At 35.8% G+C, this 11663-nt stretch overlaps 1 pseudogene; it reads left to right on the plus strand.

The window, feature by feature from the left end:
* The first annotated feature begins 148 nt into the window (after window positions 1–148).
* LOC102594330 (ribosome biogenesis protein BMS1 homolog) lies at window positions 149–10887 on the plus strand (annotated as a pseudogene).
* The last annotated feature ends 776 nt before the right edge of the window (window positions 10888–11663 follow it).

The raw sequence follows: 11663 nt of genomic DNA on the forward strand, positions 1-11663 counted from the left end.
GAAAAAATAACTTACAATAATTCAATCTAGACACTCTCCAAAAAATGATAGAGATAGTTATATAATAAGATTCGTATAATTTAAGTTACGAACTTACAAGTCACACTAAGGAGTATATAATATAACCGAATAACCTTAGTAAATACTCTCCATATGTTAACAGTGTCTTCTTTAAACCCTTTTCAGTATTTTTCCCTCCCATTCTTCTTCTTCTTCGCCACCGCCGACGATGCTCTTAGTCTTTTCAGGGTTGCAGTTGGAATCCCAGAACGCCAAATTGATTCATAGACTTTTCTCTCTCTGCCATGGCTATCGACGGAGAACAGTCGCACAAATCTCACATGTCACGTCAGTCTGGTCCTACGGCCAAGAAAAAATCCAAGTCCGACAAGAAAAAAAAGGTTGCTTCCGACGAAAACAATAAACAACATAATACTAAGGTTTCTTGAATAGTATTTTTTCTTGTAGTTCTTTTTTGTTCTTTATGTACCTGGGTTCGTCTACTGTTTTTTTTTTTTTTATGACAAGGGAAACCACAGCCGCTACCGTTTGGGTGCGCATAGGGTAAAACCCCCTCTCCTATTCAATACCTCGCAAACCACATAGGAGAGGTAAACCGCACTAGCCAAGCCTGGTGCGACGAGCTCGACCCAGAAGGCAAACCCCTTGCTTTTGCTGGCAAGGGGTTTCTAACCTGAGACCTCCAACATGAAAGTCCCAAGCGCCACCCCGAAGGGTATCTACTGTTTTACTCTATTCTTGACTAATTTTTATTAATAATCTGGGTAAATGTTTGTTTCAGTCTATTTTGTTGGTCTAGCCAGTCATATATGATTGGTCTACCCAGTCATAGATGAATAGATGTTGGTAGTTCTTTTAACTCTAGACCTAAGTCTCCTCACTGGCTCCAGGGTCTTACCATTTATCATGTAATGGAGAAAGCATATCTACTTTTGTACTCTTTGCATCTTCTTGATTACTTCATCAATAAAATAATAATTTGGGCACAAGTCCAAGATATCTTGAATAGTAATTTCTTGAGACTTATAATGTAAATTTGTAGGCATTTGCATTTAATTCCACGGTGAAAGCAAAGAAATTGCAAGCACGAGCAACAGAGAAGGAGCAGAAGAGGCTTCATGTCCCAACAGTTGATAGGTCCACTGGTGAACCAGCTCCATATGTTATTGTAGTGCAGGGACCTCCCAAGGTTGATTTCACATGGTTGTTTTTGGTTAGATGTCATTCATTGGGTTTTAGATTTGATCTTCTTATGTATTATGCTATTATAGGTTGGGAAGTCACTGTTAATTAAGTCTCTCGTGAAGCACTATTATTATGCTATTATAGGTTGGGAAGTCACTGTTAATTAAGTCTCTCGTGAAGCACTATACAAAGCAAAATTTACCTGAAGTTTGAGGTCCCATCACTGTAGTATCAGGTATGGATTGGCTTCCCACCTTGTTCCTTTTTCCGGTTAGCTTAGTCCATAAATGAATAATTGGAAGTATTAGAAAGAAAGTATGGATTCACCTGATCACATCTGAGATATTATCTTTGATGGTTTCTGTTTATCTCATGTTTCGTCTTGATTGTGATTTTTATCTCCTTCAAAAAGGAGGTAGAGAGGATATCAAATATGCTGGATGTGTTGGGTGGTTGTGGAAATTATTCATTTAACATCTTACAGTATATCCATTTTCTTGTTCCTTATCCTTTTCCTATTCCTCATTTCAATTACAATGGTAGGCTTTCGAGATGGATTCCGTACTTTAGAGAAGACCTTAATTAAATTTTCCTAATAGTTCCCCTTAGCCCATATAACATTTCAAGTTTAATGAATGAAATAAAAGAGAAAAGCTAATTTTCTTGTATAAAGATGTTTTTTGTGTAGGAGGTTATTCTACTTTCATTTGGGTTTCTTTCAACTTAATACACTCCGCATTCAGAATAACTTCAGTTGGCTGGTTTTTACTGGGTTTGACATTATATTTAGTTCTCCACAAGCAAGACATGCCTCCAAAATCAGTTGGGACATGGTATACAGTGAGTGCTTGGTTTCGCGTTCGATTAATCTGCTGTGGTTGTGATGCTGTTACTGACTCTGATATGTATATTAACTTAAAATTGTATTTTATAGCTATACTTTTTTTCTCTTTTCGATTTTTTGCTATGTGATCGAGGATATGCTTTTCTGCTTTATTGCAATATGTTAGTAACTGGTCTTGTCAAATGTGCACTTAAACCCGGTAGGCAAGGCACTTTGTAGGATGAATGTTGTGCCTTGCTAAATTGCTGTTTCGGTGGAAGCTCTTAATTGGTGATTCAACACAAAACCTATGTTAATTATGAAACTCTTGAGTTTTGCCTATAGGTTGACTATAAATCATTAAGGTGGCTGGATCAATTTAGTGTGAAGTGTTAAGGAAACTCGGCTGATGGAAATATTCTAGTCACTACTCCCTAGGAATAGGAAATTAAAATATTTTTACAAGAGAGTTAGTTACTTCTTACAATTGCATTGTGAACTTAAAAACTTAACTAGAAATAGAGTGGAACTTGAACTACCATGGTCTTTATCCACCAATATATTAACTTAATATGCAGTGTTTTATTTCCATCAATTTTGCATCTTTTTTCTCTTAGTTTGTATTTAGTTGAGCGTTGTTAATATATCCCATAAAATAGCTTTTCTATGCATTTTGCCTCTGACAATATTGATAATATCTAGAAGACATTTTTTTTCCTCTTGATGTCCCAAAGTAAGGTGTCAACTTAATCAATTATAAGAGTAGCTATATATGCAGTATTGACATAACTATATTCTATTGCGTTTTACTTGGTTCTTTGGTATTGGAAAATTATTGTTAATTCATTTGTGACATTGTAGGTAAGCAGAGACGTTTGCAGTTTGTGGAGTGTCCGAATGATATCAATGGGATGATTGATGCGGCAAAGTTTGCGGATTTGGCATTGCTTCTCATTGACGGTAGCTATGTCTTTGAAATGGTGCGCTTTTCTTTCTTAAGAGAAAAAAGACTCTTTAGGATAAGCATAAGATTATTCTAGCGTTTTCTCATTGAATATGTAGCAACTACTCTACTCTAAGGATGGTTTATTCGTAGCAAGTTAGGTGAGATTGAATTATATGCAGATATTATCATTAATGTAAGTTCTTGATTCCTCTGTCTTTCAAATTGATCCTCTTTGTCCCGTTTTATTTGACTTGCCTTTTCTCATGACATGCATATATATTAGTAGTTGAAGAAAGTGTAATACTTTATTAACTCTATACCATGATTCCCTCAGTAATACCTGATCACTTTTAACAACTATTTTCAGTGTTATCTTCTGACACTATCAATTCAATATGCTTGTTAAGTTATTTATTGGTGTGTTTGATCAAAATCTCTCACAGAATAGCAGAGGCAGAGGGAGTATCAGTTAGATTCCTTACACAAACTTAATTGGTTATATTAAAATTGACATTTGTTGTATGCTTCCATCTTGTTACCAAGGTAACACAGAGGGTGTTATATTCTTCCTCCAGTACCTTTCGCATTTACTGATTGGTGATTTTTGCCAACTTTATTTCCTCTTTGAAAGTTTCTTAGCTGATATTTTTTTTGTTGGTAGACCTTGTGATTGGTTTAATTATTGTCACGACCCGAGCCTACACCCTTGACGTGGCCGGCACTCGATAACCATTGATGTTCTCCAAACTAACTCCCATCCTGGCTGACTATAAGTGGAAGACTAACTCAAACTTACAAAGCTTAAAAACTGAATAAAATTCATGAAACTTAAATAGAAATCTTTAACTCAACAGAAAACTCTGAATAAAATAAATTATTCAACTCGCTATAAAATACGCAACTTAAATCTTTAAAACATTTAGTAAAATAAATAATACAGACTTCTCAATTATACTGACTATCTATGAAGCCTCTAACTGATAAAGATGGAAGTCGGGACAAGACCCATGACATCCTGACTAAACTGAAAAGTAAATGAAATCCTCCGGAAACAAGGAGGCTCACCATAGCGAACTCGAACTCCCGGATGTATAACGAATCTCCTGTTGATAATCCTAAACACTTGTGTCTGCATTATGAAAAGATGCAGGCCAAATGGCTTAGTATGTGGAATGTACGAGCATGCAAGGGGAATTCTAAAACATAAACATACGCTTGAAACTTGATAAAAACGAAACATACTTATCTCATTTCAAATTTACTCAACTCAAGAAATACTCAAGGATACTCAAAACTACTCAAACTTACTCAACTCAGAAGTATTCAAGGATAAGATACTCAACTCAGAGATTAGGTACTCAACTCAAAGATATGATATTCGACTCTGGGTACTCAACTCAATAAAAGCAACAATACACATGCAATATATGGAAAGCTTTATAAAACAGTAAATGCAACTTAGTTCGTTTAAGAAAATGCAATAACAAATTCAACTTTACTTAGATAATAAAGTAATATAGTTTCTGTGGGAGTTTCTCTAACCGACAACCACCACTATGAGCCTAAGTGGTGACACAACGTCTTGCCCACGCTGCTAGAACTGTCCTATACTTTGCCGTCATATAGAACGCTTAACTTAGTGGATCCACTAGCTTATGCTAAAAGCATCTTAAGGAGTCATCTAAAAAGTATGATCCTTTACTACCCATGATGGCTACATGGCTTATGGAGACGTGAATTGTCTGAACTCAAACTCGTCCCCATATCGGTACTTAATACTACTCCCAAAATATCTTAGCTCATATGTTTGTAAAAACAAAGCTTCCTTCTTTGGTTTGAGATAATTACTCAAAAACTTAGCTTAAAAGCTCTCTTGGAATCGATGTTCCCTTTCTTGCTCAAAACTCTTTTGGAAATCTCAGTAAATGTGAAAACATTTTCTCTTGGGAATACTTAGTTCCCATATATCATTTTAAAGAAAATGAACTTTATTCTTACTCTTTACTCAACTTCAAAGCTCAAGTCTTAAAACAAAGTTAAAACATTTGTAAAAGACTTCTTAAAATATGGTTCATGCCGATTTATGGACGTGATCGACTCAATGCAAGGTTTTCAATGACCATAGATAGAACTAAATAGTTGGAACTCAAGAACTTCAATGATACTACCCATCTCAAGACTGTTCGACTTATAGGGTTCATGCAAAATTATGGACATGTATAACCCAACTCAAGAACTTCATGGGTAACATGTAATAGTCCCATTATTAGGAATATAATCTCGAAAAAGATTAGGAACTCAATACTCAAGACTTAGAACTTGAAGATACTACTCCTTTCAAGGATACTTAACTTATGGAGTTCATGTGGAATTTATGGGCATGAACAACTCGACTTGAAAGTCTACATAACAACATGGAACTTATGTAAACGACTCTTCTCATTCTCATACTTGCTTCCTCAAGAACTTAACACAAATCGATGGTGGATCTCAAAGGATTCACAATTGAACTCAAAGGCTTCCTTGAACTCTACTCTTAACTCTCTCTTGAATGTGAATTATGAATTCAAGAGTTATGGTTCATGCTATGAAAGGTCTCATGATGACAAAGTAGACTCATGAACACATTCTCCTCATTCTCTTACTCACTTGCTCGAGTCTTGATACAAGTTATTAGAAATTGTAGAAGACTCCTCACAAAGACTCAAAGGGACTTTCTCAAAAATATTTGAAAGAACTCTCAAAACTTGACTCTCAACTCTACCTTGAATTTGATTTATGTATTCAAGGTTCTGATTTGTGATAGGAAAGATCTTGGGATATTTAGGAATGTTTTTAGATAGTTAAATATGAGTAACGATTGAAAAACACGTTCTGGGGAGCCAGTCCACGACGCGGAGATGCATTAATATGTTTGGTTGAAATAATTTTTGAAACCGTGGAGTCCGCAACCTCTCTGGGACGCTGAGCGAAAATTTTCACACCGAAGGAACAGGTCCGTGACGCGGACCTGTCGCGGACCTGGTACCTGTTCCTTGTCCGACTTTTTCTTCCTCATTTTCTAACCCCAATTCGCTTTGAATCGAACAGTTTCTTCCCCAATCACTTGAATTCGATTACTCAACATAAGTACACTCTAATCTACTCAATACAGCCCTCTAAAGACTCACATTCATCTCAAGAAATCACCAAAACCCCAACACAAAAAGATTTAGGATGAACTTTAAGAACAACACCTATCAAGAACTCATCAAGGACTCTAATCTTTCAACTTTTAAGAATGAAATTGCGCTAAAAATAACATGATTGGCGTGTGAGTGAACAAATCCAACACTATGGAAGCTTACATACCTGAAAGAATCATCTTTTTGAAGGACTTGAAGGAAAATCTTGAAAGATGAACCCTAGCCTTAGCGTTTCTTGAAGTCCTTGAGCATTAGAATTTTTGGAGTGGATGAGAGAGAGGCTTTGATTTAAGAAAACTGATTTTCTACACGTTTAGGGCAATTTAGATGACATTCTAAGGCTTTTTAGGACCAAAATACCCTTTAAGAAATAAATAAAACGAGATGGGAGTCGGAATAATTTTTCACCATGCAGTAAGGTCCGTATTGGATCCGTAACGCGGAGCCATCGCGGAGATACTGCCAGGTTTGAGCGTCGTTAGTAAATCAGTCATTAACTTGTTACTCAGAGCTGGGAATTTTGCAAACTTGGTGGTGTTGGAAAGAGGACTCGAAGGGCTTTAATTTAAAATCTTATGGGTCTCCTTACTCATCCTGTACTAAAAGTTATGGTTGTTTGAAGTTGAACCAAAACTTAAGAAAAATTTAGGAATGACTTGAATGAACTCTCTTTAGTTCTTCTTGAAACTCAAGGTGCTATATCTAGTGACCTTAACGCTTAGGAAAATTTAAATTGCTGAGTAGAAACTTACTCACTACGAAGGACGGGTCGAGTCTTAGCTCTAAAATTCTCTGGGAGACCTTTGAATTCCTTAATATACTGCAAAATCATGGATTTCCTAAAGTTATGGGTGTTCTTACGCATCTCGACCAGTTCAAGGATGTTAAGAAGCTTAAAAAGACGAAGCAACTGTTAAAACATAGATTTTGGACTGAGATATATGATGGAGATAAATTATTTTACTTGTCTGGTCTTATCCATGGGAAGTAAGTCCCTGGATTCCATATTTGAAAATACATGTTTAGCATGCTACATTGATATAATGTAATATTTCTATTTAATTTCTGAAACAATTTTTTGTTAATGAGTAGGTACTCTAAACGTGAAGTGCATAATCTTGCTCGGTTTATCTCTGTCATGAAGTTTCCTCCTTTATCCTGGCGCATGTCCCACCCCTACATTGTTGTAGATCGATTTGAAGATCTAACTCCCCCTGAAAAAGTGTGCATGGACAACAAGTGTGACAGAAATGTCATTTTGTATGGTTATCTTCGTGGATGTAATTTGAAGAAATGAACAAAGGTCTGTGATGTGAATGCTTTGTTTCTTGTACTTTTCTTGTATTTGGTTGGGAAATAACTTTTAGTACTACAGTTTCAAAAAATAACTTTTTGTACTAATTCATGTTAAATAAAATTGTGATTATGCTATGAACTGGCTGTTTATAGGCATAGAAGCAAAGGTTCGTGCACCCTGTAAGGTCAATTGAAAGTAATATAGTTGCTGAGACTTGAGAGATGACATAGCAATATGCCTAATATCTTATGGAGTGTTGGTTGGCTCTATCGGGCTACAAATAGATGAATTTTAAGAGTGACAATACCACAGATCTGGTTCAAATACTTGGAGAAAATCATCAAGCTTAACGTTCAAATGCATATTATGTATCTAGTGGCTAATATAGAGAATTTTGGCTATTGTTTTAGGAATTTTGGGTATAGAGTGGACCTTTGGCCTTTTTGGTGTAAACTTATCATATGTGAGGAGGAAAAATGAGACTCTTATCAATGTTTTGTAGATTTTGCACAGAGAATCTTTTGTAGTATCCAACATTGGCTTGGTGCTTGGCTATTTCACTTGTGAATAATATTTTCTTTACTTGTCAACAATCTGAGTTTGTGAATTCTACTGTTCGATGTTCTATTGAAAGGGAACAAGTTATCTCCCTTTCATAACAAAGTAGATAAGACCACGAAAGATGGAAGCCTTTGGGATACTAACTCACTAGTTGTGTAATGATTCATGTGAAGACTTTGTCATTTTATTTATATCTGGTTATTTTAATATGGTGTTACAGCTATTGATATAGCAGTTTATTTCTCCCTTGTCCATATTCTAAAGCTGCTTCACAATATGACCAGGTACATATTGCTGGTGTTGGTGATTATAGTTTTAGCTGGTATAACAGCATTACCCGATCCATGCCCTCTACCATCTGCTGCCAAGAAGAAGGGACTAAGGGACAAGGAAAAGCTGTTTTATGCCCCCATGTCTGGATTTGGCGATCTTCTTTACGATAAGGATGTTGTGTATACAATCATAAATGATCACTTTGTCCAGTTCTCTAAGGTTGATGAAACAGCTGCTGTTGGGAGTCGCAGAGGTAAATATTTCCTCTCTGTTTTTTATAAACCTACGAATTCCAATTTTTTTTGGCTTATGGGAAATTTACATTCCCTTATTTAATTCAGCAAGATAAATGATATGCCTCAGGCTATCTTTTGTTGTTTGAATTGGTAAGTTCTTATCCTAAACAGCTATAGCTTTAAAATTTGCTGCTATTACCAATTAGTAGGCCTTGAATGTTGTTGCTTTTCTTTGATTGCTCTGGATTCCTTCCATCCCTATCAGTTACTCATCATAATTTCTGGCTAAACTCTACTTATTATTGGTCAAGCGACTTAATAAGACCAAATGTTGATTATGAAATCTTCTCTTGTACTGGTGTTTGTTTCATCCATTTCCTCCACGTTGAGTCTCTCTCTTTTGCATTCGGAGGAGTGCTATTTGCTTAGATGGTGTTAGAAGTTGTTGAGAACTCCTATATGTTGTAAAATTTTAGTACATCTTTTTACCAATTGCTTAGACACCGTCGGGACACGAATGGTCGTTGTTAATCTTATGATCGATACTAGTTTCTAAAACAACCTTATGATCGATAGTAGTTTGTTGGATTTTGTGCATTTTCACTAAGCCGACCAATTAAAAAGAAAAATTGAGTTATGTTATTGTCACCTCCCTACCATGTTATTACGAAAAATGATCCATACATTTGTCAAACTACATTAGGTGGATGCCAATATCAACTAATGCGTGAAAAAAATGAAAGAAGAATAGGATTATGTTAGGCACAGTGGTTTGAGCTTGGGACTTCCATGTTGGAGGTCTCAAGTTCGAAACCCCTTGCCAGCGAAAGCAAGGGGTTTGCCTTCTGGGTCGAGCTCGTCGCATCAGGCTTGCCTAGTGCGGTTTACCTCTCCTATGTGGTTTGCGAGCTATTGCATCGGAGCGGGGGTTTTAACCTGTGCGCACCCAAAGGGTAGCGGCTGCGGGTTTCACAATTTTTTTTGCATAGACTAATAATTAAAAATCTCACCTGTGTCATGCATGGATCTACAACTGGTTTTTTTTTTAACACTGCTAATTTGTATTTTTCAGTATTACGGGCTATGACTTGTTTTCTTAATAATGGATAAAGAAATTATTGGATGTTGATGGTTTGTGAGCTATTGCATAGGAGCAGGGGTTTTACCCTGTGCGCACTCAAAAGGGTAGCGGCTACGGGTTTCCCTTGTCATCAAAAAAAATAAAAAATATTGGATGTTGATATCACCTTTTTCCAACATGCTATATGTTGTTTTATTTTTTGGGTCACAACTTTTGGCAAGACATTTTCCCACTGACAAGTATTATCCTCTTGATCTCAGGGAAGGTCAATGATGTCGGAGAGGCTTTAGTTAAATCACTTCAGAACACGAAATATTCAATAGATGAGAAGTTTCGGGAAAATTCATAATCCATCCTCATCAAATCATGCTAAAGCTGATCAAACTAATGATTTGGTGCCTGCGGAGCGAGATCAGTCTGTCTTTGAACCCAACAGTGATGGATCAGATGAAGACAATGATTCTGAAGATTTGAATGAGTTGGAACCAGTACAGTTGAAGCGTACTCATCCAAAGGAGTCAAAGGACACCTCTGATGATAGTTCTGAGAAAGAGGATACTATTGGATCAGAGAAGCACCCAGGATCGAGTAGTTGTTTCAGAGAACATGTTGATTTCCATGACGGAAGAATGAGAAGAAAAGCTATCTTTGATAATGATAATGATAATGATTTTGATGAAAAGGTAAGCCACTGACATTCCTGATCTAGTTCCTGTCCTTCTCGTTGTGCCTCATCTTGTCTATGAGGTGTTTGTGTATAGTGGATAAAAACCAAGTAGACAGCTATATGTACCAGAATATTAAGGAGGAAAGCTTATATCTCCTTTTTTTCTTTTCTTTCCGATTTTGAAATCTAATGAACCTGTTGCTTTCCAACTATGTAAGAGTCCCTGGAAATTGTGCAGGTTTTTTTTTGGGAGCAGAGGTTATTTGCATGAAGAATAGTGCTTTCTAAAACTCATCAATTACCCCTTTCCAATATTTATATAAACCTCACCTGCATATTATTGTTCACATTAATTTGTATAAGTTGTTACGTCTTCACATATATGCTCTGAACTTAAGTTTTGACCCAAGTTACACTCTTGTATATCCTGGTTCACCGTGTGGTGGAATTGGACTTTGATATGCGTATATGTTGTATTTATACTATATCATTAAATCCAGGATTATAGTTAAGATGTCGAAGAGGATGCACAAGACGAGGATTTAGAGGATACTGATGAAGAAAATGAAGCTTATCAAAATTCAGGGGATGATGATGATTTTGATATAGATGGTAGGTTTTTGATCTTCATTTTGTACAGACATCATTCTATGTGTAGTTTGATCTCCATTTAGTACTTCATCATCCACTTGGCCAAGGAGTAAATGAAGTTCCTAACAAAGTGTTTTAGTATGCCAGAAATTAGGATCTCATAGAAGGAGCTGATGAGGTACACTCTAGACTCTACTTCATAGATCACTAATCATCAATATCAAAAGAAGGAAAGACATTTCACTATACTAAAAATCATAGATTTTGAAATGTATATCTCCCAATCACCATTTAGCAGTTCATCTCCTTGGTAAATGTGGTTCGAAGAAATAAAAATATCAACAATCAAGAAATTTGACAATACTGAAAATCAAGAAACCATAGATTTAGAAAAGTAAATCTTCTATAAAGAATGAATTTTGAAACAAAAGAGTCAAAATACAATTAAATAAGTCGTTCACACATAGATCATATCATAAATCTGAGTAAAATCCGACAGTTCATATATATAAATTTTGGTCAATTGAAACATGAAATGTTTACATTCAACTAGTTCCACATAAGCATAATACAAGGAATCAAAACAATTTCCAACAATTGAAACAGATGACAATCAAATGGAACAAATTAAGAATAAATCACTTTTCATGACATATATAATGGATAATCGTAAAAAGAATTTTAGAGTTTTTAATGAATACTGGTAATCAAAAAACATTAGAAGAATTAAGGAAAGAACTCACAATGCCCGGGGGTTGAGTTGTCGTAAACAAAGAAGGGGGAAAAGCGGTTTGAAA

This window comes from Solanum tuberosum, unplaced genomic scaffold (assembly GCF_000226075.1).
Source record: "Solanum tuberosum cultivar DM 1-3 516 R44 unplaced genomic scaffold, SolTub_3.0 scf00092, whole genome shotgun sequence".
Classification (NCBI taxonomy): domain Eukaryota; kingdom Viridiplantae; phylum Streptophyta; class Magnoliopsida; order Solanales; family Solanaceae; genus Solanum; species Solanum tuberosum.